This window comes from Cherax quadricarinatus, chromosome 33 (genome assembly GCF_038502225.1).
Source record: "Cherax quadricarinatus isolate ZL_2023a chromosome 33, ASM3850222v1, whole genome shotgun sequence".
NCBI classification, from domain to species: domain Eukaryota; kingdom Metazoa; phylum Arthropoda; class Malacostraca; order Decapoda; family Parastacidae; genus Cherax; species Cherax quadricarinatus.
Window position 1 is genome coordinate 9,888,925 of NC_091324.1, and position 14,520 is coordinate 9,903,444.

Below are 14,520 nucleotides of genomic sequence, written 5' to 3' on the forward strand. Positions count from 1 at the left end.
AGTTATCAGCCAAGTAGTTAACTTCAGTTGTTGATAAACTCAAGGAAACAATAATTTAAAATAAAATAGTAAAATATTTAGTCATAAATAAAATAAAAGTTCACATTTATTAAAAAAATCGTTTATGATTTAAAACAAATTCTCGATTTCTTTAATGATACTTGTTAAGGTCAAGAGAGGCCTGAGCTTGCTACCATCTGCAGCTCATAAGACTGCCATCCCCACGAGCCCCCTTTGAGGCGGGGTAGATGGCAGAACAGAGGCCTAGCTTCTCCCTACGAGCCCCGTGAGGGCGGGGAATGTGGCTAGGCCTGGGGACACTTGGTCTCAAAGATGAGGAGGTACTGTACCTCCTCCCATAGGAGACTTAAGTCTCGAGACACTCCCCAGATAGGGAGCCAAGGCCGGGTCACCACTACTTGGAAAAGACCCGGGCCAGGAGAATACCGGCGAATAAAAAAAAAAAAAAAAAAAAAAAAAAAAAAAAAAAAAAAAAAAGATACTTTTTATGTGTAGGAAGAAAAAGTAGTGCTCTATGTGATGTGATATGTCTAGATTTTCAGAGAGATTGTGATGACGAACTAGAACACAGACAGACTTGCATGAGAGTAAAGGCACTTGTTATAGACAGACTTGTACTTAGATGTCTTTAAATTATGAAGAAAAGACACGTGTTGCAGAACAAGTTGTTATTGGGACAATGTTTCGCACTATGTAGAGCTATAAAGCAACCAGAAAGCTGTTGTAAATGGTATAGTGATACCAACAAGCTGTGGGTAAAGACACTTATACACAAATATTTCACCATGAGGGACTTCTTCAGTCCTAATCCTAGTACTGACGAACCCACACGTGGTGAAATGTAAATGTCCTCAACTGTACACAGGTGTTTTTATCTACAACTGGAAAACGCAACTAAGGAGAGGGTGACAATATACAAAATACTCAGCAGTACTCACAAAGTAGACAATGATGACATGCGAGTCTCAGGGATCTTAGCATGTACTTCAGTGTAAATATAGAGAGGAAATAAAACGAGATACATCTGAAACTCGCTTCCCATTGACAAATCAGGTCAAGTATCATATCATGCGTATACAACAACCAACAAAAGCCTGACACCAAACATGTCATTATAAATAAAATGCAACTGTGAAAATTAATCTTATTAAATAAAAGAGTCCTGAAGGTAGGTTAAAATCTTTATAAAATAACTTGAACCTCAGAGGAATGGCAAAAGTCTGCATTTGCTTCAAGGGAGACGAGCATAACGGTCTGGGGTAAACAAATGGAGGTGAAGGACCATTCATTAGCAAGACTGCAAAGAGAAATGCCTCAAGTCTCGGAATCATTAGCTAATGTGCTCGACTCTTATCTCAAAGTTTAACTTGCAGTCTTGTAGAGCAGCATATGAAATTTTATACACTCAACTGAACTAGTGGATAGCATGTCTGCAAGTCTAATCTCACAGGTTAAATCTCACATTGTAATATATATATATATATATATATATATATATATATATATATATATATATATATATATATATATATATATATATATTGCGGCATGCCAGGGTTCCACCCCACGACACATTGTTCCGCTTGAAGAGACAACACAATGTACGTGTCACCTTATCCACTCCGACATCGATCCTACAAACATGAACCTAGCGAACCAGGCTTGTTTCATGTTGCGAGGACACTTGTGGCAGTGGATGCTCAAGGATTAATTTCAGCCTCCTCCTGTTTGAACACCCGCCTCAACAAGCAGTCTATATAGCAATGAAACCACGAAACAAGTGGTACTGAATCACTTACCAAACTGTGGCAGGCCAGGGTTAGACCCTACGACCCACTGTCCCGCCTCAAGAGACAGCACAACTTACGTGTCACCTTATGATTCAATATTATCAGTGACTGGTGCCACTAAGTGGCACCAGTCACTGGATGAATCCGAAGTACGCTGTGTGGTAGCACTGGACATTGCTGGTGCACTCGACTAAGTATGGCCATCAGGGCCTCTTGGCAAAACTGCAAGCACTGGGAAATGCAGGCTCTGCATTGTATCTTTTCAGTGATTACCTTCAAAGTAGATCTTTAAGTATAGTTCTCAATGGGACAGAGTCAGCAAGATATCCTATTGGGGCAAGTGTTCCACAGGGAAGCGTGCTTGGGCCATTGTTATGGAATGTCTACTTCAATGACTTTCTTCATCTCATCCCAGAATCCCTTGCATATGCAGACGACTGTACTCTGACATTTACTTATCCAAGAGAGGAAACGCCAACTGCTCTAAGCTACATCATCACCAACTAATAGCTATATCAACATGGGGAAACCGATGGCAGGTGTCATTTGCTCCTGAGAAAACACAAATGATGATGGTCTCTATGAACCATGATGGTAATGCTGGAGCAGTAGTCAGTATGAATGGGAGGGTGTTGATACCCAGGGAAGAAGTTGATATACTTGGGGTGAAATGTGACTCCATACTGACCATGAAGAACCACGTTGTATATCTTACAAACCAGGCGACCAAGAAGCTTACAACACTTCGACGTATCTCGCATCTGCTCGACAGTAGGGGTTGCAAGATTCTGTACGAGGCACAAGTATGCTCACACATTGAGTATGCTGCAATTTCTTGAACTGCTTGACCCCCATCTCATCTGCGACTGCCTGACAGAGTAGAGAACAGAGCAAGACGCCTCATCTCTTGCCTGGACCCATCCTGGATAGATCTGACATTTCAGCAGAGCCTTCAACACCGGAGGGATGTGAGTGGCCTTACTGTCACGTACAAGACCAACATCGTCAAAGTACCACACTTGGCTCCAATCTTAGGACAGTGAGAAGTGAGCTTCCACACAACAAAGCGGGCAGCAAGCAGCAACTTCACTCTGGCAGTACCTTTCCCCAGAACATCACTTCCTCTGAGATCATTTAGTCCCAGGATGACATGAGTCTGGAACATGTTCATACAGCGAAATAAAGTCAGTTGATCAAGTGAAATTGCTGGCCCACAGAACGCTCCAACTTCATCCTGTTCCCTACTTGGACGTCTCATTACAATAAAGTCTTTCAAAGGAGCTGATGTAGGTAACAGCTCTTAACTTGTAAATAAAGTTAGAAATCCTTACCCTAACCTTGTCGAACCCTGTGTAACAGAGAGAGAGAGAGAGAGAAAGAGAGAGATAATATACATACCTGGAGTTTACCTGGAGAGAGTTTCGGGGGTCAACGCCCCCGCGGCCCGGTCTGTGACCAGGCCTCCTGGTGGATCAGCGCCTGATCAACCAGGCTGTTGCTGCTGGCTGCACGCAAACCAACGTACGAGCCACAGCCCGGCTGATCAGGAACTGCCTTTAGGTGCTTGTCCAGTGCCAGCTTGAAGACTGCCAGGGGTCTGTTGGTAATCCCCCTTATGTGTGCTGGGAGGCAGTTGAACAGTCTCGGTCCCCTGACATAGCACAGGGAAATAGCACAGGGAAAATAGGAAATACAACAAACCTGAGCACCTCATGCGCTTACACACATAATTTCAGAGGAATACATATATATATATCTATATATATATATATATATATATATATATATATATATATATATATATATATATATATATATATATATATATATATATATATATACACATATACATATTACACACATATACATATATACATATATACATATATATACATATATATATATATATATATATATATATATATATATATATATATATATATATATATATCGTGCCGATTGTTTATGCAATAATCTCGCATAAATCATTCTTAACCTAACAAAAACAAATATTTCAATGTTTGTTTATTATTAAATTATTGTAAACTTATTTATAATATATATAGCTGGATTAGGCTAAATTAAATTGCGCTTGTTATATTATGGTTAGGTAAGTTTTCTAAGTTCCTTTTGGTGCAAAATTATAAATTTTTACATCAACATTAATGAAAAAAATATATCTTTAAACGTATAAGAGAAAATTTTAGAAAGGACTTAATTTTAAATGAGTTCTTGCTAAGTGACCAGTTTTACATATTCGGCACGATATATATATATATATATATATATATATATATATATATATATATATATATATATATATATATATATATGTATATATATATATATATATATATATATATATATATATATTATGCATTTATAATGTATATATATATATATATATAATGTATATATATGTATATATACATTATATATATATATTATATATATATATAATGTATATATATACATATATATAATGTATATATATATATATATATATATATATATATATATATATATATATATATATATATATATATATATATATATATATATATATATATATGCAATAAGATCACAATAAACAGGTGATTTTAAAATATGCAAAACAACCACTGTGAAAGAATAGTGAAATTCCAAGCGCTTTCGTGACTACTCACATTGTCAAGGAACTATGAAAGTAATGCATCAAAGGAAGGCAATTAAAGGGCTTAGACCACACCTCACAGTCAACTCCCACAACAAAGAAACACCTGACGCGCGACAATACCGGACTCATAAGAAAAGAGGAACACTGCAGTAGTTCCGCTGGTCCAACTAGACAGGTCTTCACGACATCCAACTAACAAATTATTCTACCCAAGAAATAATATTTATTATTTCTTCAATGTATTATTAAACTCTAACCAAATTTTATTAATTATAAATGAATCTAATTTATATAAACCTAAGGAAATATTCATATTATTTTCAAAACTGCTTTTTATGAAACAAGATTCAATTATATTTCAATTATGAAAACTTGGTTGATATGCCTACTCTTCTTAAGACTTTTTAATATTGAAGTTGTATTCAAAAATCTTGATACAGTAAAAAAAACTTTTGATAAAGAATTCCCCCCAAAATGCTGACGGATGTGTCTATAAGATTCCTTGTAAAATTTGCGATAAAGTTTATTACTGTCAAACTGGTAAAAATCTCGAACTAAGATTAAAACAACATAAATATAGCATTAGAACTGGACAAGATTCCAATGCTCTATTTATTCACGTGAGAGATTTTAACCATCCAATTGATTTTCAAAAAGTTGAGAAAGTTGTATCAAGCAAGTCCATGGTCAACAGGATTATAACTGAATCTTGTTTCATAAAAAGCAGTTTTGACAATAATATGAATATTTCCTTTGGTTTATATAAATTAGATCCATTTATAATTAATAGAATTTGGGAAGAATTTAATAATACATTCGACAAATTATAATTTTTAAAATTCTTATTTCTTGGATAGAATAGTTTGTTGGTGGGTTGTGTGAAGGACCTGTCTAGTTGGGCCGGCGGGCCTGCTGCAGTGTTCTCTTTCTTATGAGTGGCGTGTCAGGTGTTCCTTTGTTGTGGGATCTGATAGTGAGGTGTGGGCTAGACCCTTCATATACCTTCCTTTGATGCTCTACTGTCATTGTTCCTTGATAATGTGAGTAGTCACGAAAGCGTTTGGAATTTCTCTATTCTTTCACAGTGGTTGCTTTGCATATTCTGAAATCACCTGTTTACTGTGATCTTATTGCATATATATATATATATATATATATATATATATATATATATATATATATATATATACAGTACCCCGAGTTTCGGCCCTATTTCGTTCCAGAAGGCTGTTCGAGTGTCGTTACCGAACGAATTTGTTCCCATAAGGAATAATGCAAATTAGATTAGTCCATTTCAGACCCCCAATAACACACTTACATAATTGTTCGAGTTGGGAGCTGTACGAAACTCGGGGTACAACTGTATGTATGTATGTATATATATATATATGTCGTGCCGAATATGTAAAACTGGTCAATTAGCAAGAACTCATTTAAAATTTAAGTCCTTTCTAAAATTTTCTCTTATACGTTTAAAGATATATTTTTTCATTAATGTTGATGTAAAAATTATAATTTTGCACCAAAATGAACTTAGAAAACTTACCTAACCTTATTATAACAAGCGCAATTTATTTTAGCCTAACCCAATTAAATATATTTTAGATTTGTTTACAATAATTTAATACTAAACAAACACAGTGAAATACATTTTTTCGTTAGGTTCAGAATGATTTTGGCGAAATTATTGCATACACAAATTTTCACTTGTCCTATATGGCAAGATGAGCGTTGCTATTTAAGCAAAGATAGCAAGTTCTGCCTATTCGGCACGATATATATATATATATATATATATATATATATATATATATATATATATATATATATATATATATATATACATATATATATATATATATATATATACAAACACTAATCTCAGGCCGAAGGAGACTCGAACCTACGAGCCTTGGAACAAGGTACGCAGTGCTCTACCACAGTACCACACTGATCAATACCTTGGCGCCCAGCTAACGCTAGACCTTTTGGTCCAAGGCAGCCAACTTTCAGGCAGGTGACTTTCAGCCTTTCATCTCATCCTCTGGGTGCATCGACCGACGAGAGATTTTTACAATGTTTAGACAAGGTATTTACCAGTGTGGTATGGTGGTAGAGCACTGCGTACCTTGTTCCTAGGTTCGTAGCTTCGAGTCTCCTTCGGCCTGAGATTAGTGTTGATAGATTGACAGATTAGAGAGACTGATTTCGCAATGTTGATGTAATATGATGTAAGTGTATGTTCAGATTCAGCATCTAAAACTTCAACAAAAATTACGTTATATCGGTGCATAAACTCTGCCTTAATATTATGCCAAAAAATCATAAAAATTAATGAAACAGGCAACACAATAAAATAAAATTAATTAAATTACATACCACTAAAAATCACTCAATTGGACGCAAAAAAAATATTAATTATTGCAATATATTTTTATCGTGCGTATTAAAGCTCCAATTAATTTTAATTAATGCGCACATTAATCAATCCATTAGATTATAATAAAAAGATCCATGAAAGGGACAATTTTAACCACTTACTGGAACACATAGTGTATGTGTGGTATAATGTGACCATTGTGCGTGTTCTCTCTCATACTCAGTATTGTCAGATCATGTGCATAGTATTCTTCTGTCCACGCTACGCCACACTGTAGTGTTACTATTATTATTATTATTATTATCAATATTATTATTATTAATAATTATTTTTCTTCTTATTATCATTATTATTATCAATATTATTTTTTTATTTTCTTCATCTTCTTCCTCTTGTTCTTCTTCTTCTTCTTCTTCTTCTTCTTCTTCTTATTATTATTATTATTATTATTATTATTATTATTATTATTATTATTATTATTATTATTATTCTAAGTAAGGAGACGCTAAGCCCGTAAAGGCCATTTAGGGCTTAGGGAATTGGAGGTGATCAAGTTTGATCCTAGGAATGGAGATGGTATCACCAATTCCATGAAATGGACTACCGTGCCAGAAGCATTTCACTCTGCCCGTCCACCTTGAAGGGACGCAGGAAGACAACTTCTCCGGTTAAACTATCACTCACTAGAAAAAAGAAAGATCCTTAGACTCATTTTTTTTATATTTTCCTTTGCAATTTAAAATATTTTCGTTGCACCTTCAGTAGCAAAAAATATTCGCTCGCACGATACAAAAGAAAATATAAAATTAGTCTTACGAGAAGTTCCTTGATGCTCTTGATGCAAGGAACTAGAGCTTTCTTTCCGTATCTCATAAGAAACCTGAATTACTTCCCATTTTCCAGGCGTAGTATGACTCTTACGGGTTTGGCACTCCCCATGAATATAATAATAATAATAATGTTGCAAGTGTATGGAATAGGTAGTAAGTTACTAAATGCTGCAAATACTTTTTACAAGAATAGTACGAGAGAGGGAGATTACTTCCCAGTAAAAGTAGGACTTAGAAAGGGATGTGTAATGTCACTATGGTTGTTTAACATATGTATAGATGGGGTTGTAAAACAAGTAAATTCTAGGGTGTTGGGGAGAGGGGTGGGATTAAATTATGGGGGATCAATACAAAATGGGAGTTGTCACAGTCACTTTTACTGGTGATACTGTGCTTTTGGGAGATTCTAAAGAGAAGTTGCAAAGGTTAGTGGACGGATTTGGGAGGGTATGTAAAGGAAGAAAGTTGAAAGTGAACATAGATGAAAGTGGGAGGGAGGGAGTATGGAAGAAGTGAATGTGTTCATAGATTTCGGAGTGGACCTGTCAGCGGATGGATTAATTTAACCAGGGAATTGATGAAGGAAAAAAGGTGAGTGGTGCACTGAGGTATCTGTGGAGACAAGAAACGTTATCCACGGAGGCAAAGAAGGGAATGAAGAGAGTACAGTGGTACCAACACTCTTATATGGGTATGAAGCTTGGGTTGTAAATGCTGCAGCAAGGAGGCGGCTGGAGGCAGTGGAGATATCGTGGCTAAGGGCTATGTGTGGTGTAAATATATGCAGAGAACTCGTAGTGTGGAAATTAGGAGGTGTGGAGTTACTAAAAGTATTATTTAGAGGGCTGAAAAGGGGTTCTTGAGGTAGTTTGGTCATTGGAAGAGGATGGAGCAAAATAGGATGACTTGGAGGGTGTATAAATCTGCATTGGAGGGGAGGAGGGGTAGGGGTCGTCCTAGGAAAGGATGGAGGGAGGGTAGGGTAACAGAAGTTGTGTGCGCAAGTGGCCAGAACAAGCAGCAGGTATATATGAGCGTGTTAAATTGGAGCAAATGGAGGCTAATGAATTTGGGACCTGACGAGCTGTTGGAGTGTGAGTGGAGTAACATTTTGTGAAGGGATTCAGGGAAACCGGTTAGCCGGATTTAAGTCCTGGAGTTGGGGAGTACAATACCTGCACTTTAAAGGAGGGGTTTTGGAGATTGACTGTTTGGAGTGACATCTCAAGAGTCTTATCTGAGCGCCTCTGCAAAGACAGTGATTATGTGTAAATGATGGTGAAAGTGTTCCTTTTTTGAGTCACCCTGCCTCAGTGGGAGACTGCCAACGTGTTGAAAAAATAATAATAAACTAATAATAATAATAATAATAATAATAATAATAAATTAATAATAAATTTATAATAATAATAAATTAATAATAAATTTATAATAATAATAATAATGAATTAATAATAAATTTATAATAATAATAATAAATTTATAATAATAATAGTAATAATAATAATAATAATAATAATAATAATAATATTTATTATTTTATTATCACACCGGCCGATTCCCACCAAGGCAGGGTGGCCCGAAAAAGAAAAACTTTCACCATCATTCACTCCATCACTGTCTTGCCAGAAGGGTGCTTTACACTACAGTTTTTAAACTGCAACATTAACACCCCTCCTTCAGAGTGCAGGCACTGTACTTCCCATCTCCAGGACTCAAGTCCGGCCTGCCGGTTTCCCTGAATCCCTTCATAAATGTTACTTTGCTCACACTCCAACAGCACGTCAAGTATTAAAAACCATTTGTCTCCATTCACTCCTATCAAACACGCTCACGCATGCCTGCTGGAAGTCCAAGCCCCTCGCACACAAAATCTCCTTTACCCCCTCCCTCCAACCCTTCCTAGGCCGACCCCTACCCCGCCTTCCTTCCACTACAGACTGATACACTCTTGAAGTCATTCTGTTTCGCTCCATTCTCTCTACATGTCCGAACCACCTCAACAATCCTTCCTCAGCCCTCTGGACAACAGTTTTGGTAATCCCGCACCTCCTCCTAACTTCCAAACTACGAATTCTCTGCATTATATTCACACCACACACTGCCCTCAGACATGACATCTCCACTGCCTCCAGCCTTCTCCTCGCTGCAACATTCATCACCCACGCTTCACACCCATATAAGAGCGTTGGTAAAACTATACTCTCATACATTCCCCTCTTTGCCTCCAAGGACAAAGTTCTTTGTCTCCACAGACTCCTAAGTGCACCACTCACTCTTTTTCCCTCATCAATTCTATGATTCACCTCATCTTTCATAGACCCATCCGCTGTCACGTCCACTCCCAAATATCTGAATACGTTCACCTCCACCATACTCTCTCCCTCCAATCTGATATTCAATCTTTCATCACCTAATCTTTTTGTTATCCTCATAACCTTACTCTTTCCTGTATTCACCTTTAATTTTCTTCTTTTGCACACCCTACCAAATTCATCCACCAATCTCTGCAGCTTCTCTTCAGAATCTCCCAAGAGCACAGTGTCATCAGCAAAGAGCAGCTGTGACAACTCCCACTTTGTGTGTGATTCTTTATCTTTTAACTCCACGCCTCTTGCCAAGACCCTCGCATTTACTTCTCTTACAACCCCATCTATAAATATATTAAACAACCACGGTGACATCACACATCCTTGTCTAAGGCCTACTTTTACTGGGAAAAAATTTCCCTCTTTCCTACATACTCTAACTTGAGCCTCACTATCCTCGTAAAAACTCTTCACTGCTTTCAGTAACCTACCTCCTACACCATACACTTGCAACATCTGCCACATTGCCCCCCTATCCACCCTGTCATACGCCTTTTCCAAATCCATAAATGCCACAAAGACCTCTTTAGCCTTATCTAAATACTGTTCACTTATATGTTTCACTGTAAACACCTGGTCCACACACCCCCTACCTTTCCTAAAGCCTCCTTGTTCATCTGCTATCCTATTCTCCGTCTTACTCTTAATTCTTTCAATTATAACTCTACCATACACTTTACCAGGTACACTCAACAGACTTATCCCCCTATAATTTTTGCACTCTCTTTTATCCCCTTTGCCTTTATACAAAGGAACTATGCATGCTCTCTGCCAATCCCTAGGTACCTTACCCTCTTCCATACATTTATTAAATAATTGCACCAACCACTCCAAAACTATATCCCCACCTGCTTTTAACATTTCTATCTTTATCCCATCAATCCCGGCTGCCTTACCCCCTTTCATTTTACCTACTGCCTCACGAACTTCCCCCACACTCACAACTGGCTCTTCCTCACTCCTACAAGATGTTATTCCTCCTTGCCCTATACACGAAATCACAGCTTCCCTATCTTCATCAACATTTAACAATTCCTCAAAATATTCCTTCCATCTTCCCAATACCTCTAACTCTCCATTTAATAACTCTCCTCTCCTATTTTTAACTGACAAATCCATTTGTTCTCTAGGCTTTCTTAACTTGTTAATCTCACTCCAAAACTTTTTCTTATTTTCAACAAAATTTGTTGATAACATCTCACCCACTCTCTCATTTGCTCTCTTTTTACACTGCTTCACCACTCTCTTAACTTCTCTCTTTTTCTCCATATACTCTTCCCTCCTTGCATCACTTCTACTTTGTAAAAACTTCTCATATGCTAACTTTTTCTCCCTTACTACTCTCTTTACATCATCATTCCACCAATCGCTCCTCTTCCCTCCTGCACCCACTTTCCTGTAACCACAAACTTCTGCTGAACACTCTAACACTACATTTTTAAACCTACCCCATACCTCTTCGACCCCATTGCCTATGCTCTCATTAGCCCATCTATCCTCCAATAGCTGTTTATATCTTACCCTAACTGCCTCCTCTTTTAGTTTATAAACCTTCACCTCTCTCTTCCCTGATGCTTCTATTCTCCTTGTATCCCATCTACCTTTTACTCTCAGTGTAGCTACAACTAGAAAGTGATCTGATATATCTGTGGCCCCTCTATAAACATGTACATCCTGAAGTCTACTCAACAGTCTTTTATCTACCAATACATAATCCAACAAACTACTGTCATTTCGCCCTACATCATATCGTGTATACTTATTTATCCTCTTTTTCTTAAAATATGTATTACCTATAACTAAACCCCTTTCTATACAAAGTTCAATCAAAGGGCTCCCATTATCATTTACACCTGGCACCCCAAACTTACCTACCACACCCTCTCTAAAAGTTTCTCCTACTTTAGCATTCAAGTCCCCTACCACAATTACTCTCTCACTTGGTTCAAAGGCTCCTATACATTCACTTAACATCTCCCAAAATCTCTCTCTCTCCTCTGCATTCCTCTCTTCTCCAGGTGCATACACGCTTATTATGACCCACTTCTCGCATCCAACCTTTACTTTAATCCACATAATTCTTGAATTTACACATTCATATTCTCTTTTCTCCTTCCATAACTGATCATTTAACATTACTGCTACCCCTTCCTTTGCTCTAACTCTCTCAGATACTCCAGATTTAATCCCATTTATTTCCCCCCACTGAAACTCTCCTACCCCCTTCAGCTTTGTTTCGCTTAGGGCCAGGACATCCAACTTCTTTTCATTCATAACATCAGCAATCATCTGTTTCTTGTCATCCGCACTACATCCACGCACATTTAAGCAACCCAGTTTTATAAAGTTTTTCTTCTTCTCTTTTTTAGTAATTGTATACAGGAGAAGGGGTTACTAGCCCATTGCTCCCGGCATTTTAGTCGCCTCATACGACACGCATGGCTTACGGAGGAAAGATTCTTTTCCACTTCCCCATGGACAATAGAAGAAATAAAAAAGAACAAGAGCTATTTAGAAAAAGGAGAAAAACCTAGATGTATGTATATATATATATATATATATGCATGTGCGTGTCTGTGAAGTGTGACCAAAGTGTAAGTAGGAGTAGCAAGATATCCCTGTTATCTTAGCGTGTTTATGAGACAGAAAAAGAAACCAGCAATCCTACCATCATGCAAAACAGTTACAGGTTTTTGTTTCACAGTCATCTGGCAGGACGGTAGTACTTCCCTGGGTGGTTGCTGTCTACCAACCTACTACCAATAATAATAATAATAATAATAATAATAATAAATGCAGGGGTTCCTAATTTTTTTACGATTACAGACCCCAAATGGATTGCCCAGTATGTCCCCATACCACCTTGGCCAGACTGGAAATCATCATCATCACCAGTCTTTTTAGTTATCAGTATGACTTCAAATAATATCAATACCTTGGTTTATTTTACGTATGGATAGCCAGCAACAGAACAACTGCAAAAAAATCCTAAGGATTTTATCATATTAATTTATAGAAAACCGCCTAACTGTTCAAAGATCGAGTCCCATACCCCCATTATTTAGTTTCCATACCCCCAAGGGGTATGGATAACCCCAGTTAAGAACCCCCTGCCTTAAAACGTCAGCTTTTATTGTTTCAAAGTTTCCGTGTAATAACTTGAGAACGCCTCTTAATGGGCTTCAAACATTCAACACTAGTTTATCCTACTTACAAGAGTGTGTAGGTGCCAATGTGCCTATTTTATTTAAAAACTGTGTGTTACTGTTTCGTGCGTAACTTAATAATGCCTCTTCTGAACAGCTTCAAACTTTACACACTGATGCATATAATTTAACCTCCGTGAGTGCAGATCTCCTAATTTTTTAAGTTAAAAAAATTAGATGAATGCTTCCATGTTATACATGATCGGTTTCGAGCTTTTAGCTCCAGTGAGATTTTCTTAAAGGAATGTTTACATTGTTACTGGGCTGTGTGAAGCCCAATTTGCCAAATTACTAAACAAATTCAAACATTAGTTTTTATCCAAGAGAATGGAAAAAATGCCTTTTGATTTGGTTGAAACCTTCAACGCTGGTGTATCTTACGGAAAGATTCAGATTAGTTTTGGGTTGTGTAGGTGCTAAATTTTCTAATTTTATTGAATAAAGTGGGGAAATTTAAATACTGGTTTCAGGCAATAATCTGTGAATGCCTTTTCTGATCGGCTTCAAACCTTCAATGCTGATGTATCTTACTTAAAACAGGGTACGGATTATTACTGGAATATTTACTTAATTTTCAAATTTTATTTAAAAAATAATGAGCTGTGCATATCAGGTGGGTCTGGCAAACATGTCCGTGCTAATTAACGCCCCCCCCCTCGCAAAATTTAAACAAATATTTACATTATATTTATAACTTCACTTATTATTGTGTTATAAATGTATCTATGAACTTCGACTGTTTATAGGAGTTTTACTTGATATTCATTTGTTTCAAGGGAGTCAGTCCATGAAACAGCTACATGCACAGTATACTCTGCATCTTGGTCATGTTTTTTTTCCCAGCTTTACTGCATCAATATTCTCAGTGCCAGAATGAGTCGTGTTCTAGTTCCTGGCCCTCTTAAAGGTGTTATCTACAGCTTGGATAACTTTTTAGAAAAAGAATATTAGAATCTGAGAAAAAAAATGTGAAATACAAGAATATACAGATTAACGATATATAATACAATATTGGTAAAAAAAGATTGAAAAGATGGGGTGATAGGGGAAGTGGATTATTCAAATAGCTTCAGGAAAAAAATCACCACTTCTCTGAGGGTTTGGGTCCCACCAGAGATGGACCACATCCTATATTAAAAAAAAAAACGGTAAATCTCTGAGTCGCTCATTAGTACATGAACTTCAAGCCTAAGTACAAAGTTAACCTTAAGACACATTTTAACGGCAATGCAAACACATGGCTTTTGTTTTATTTACATTATAACTGA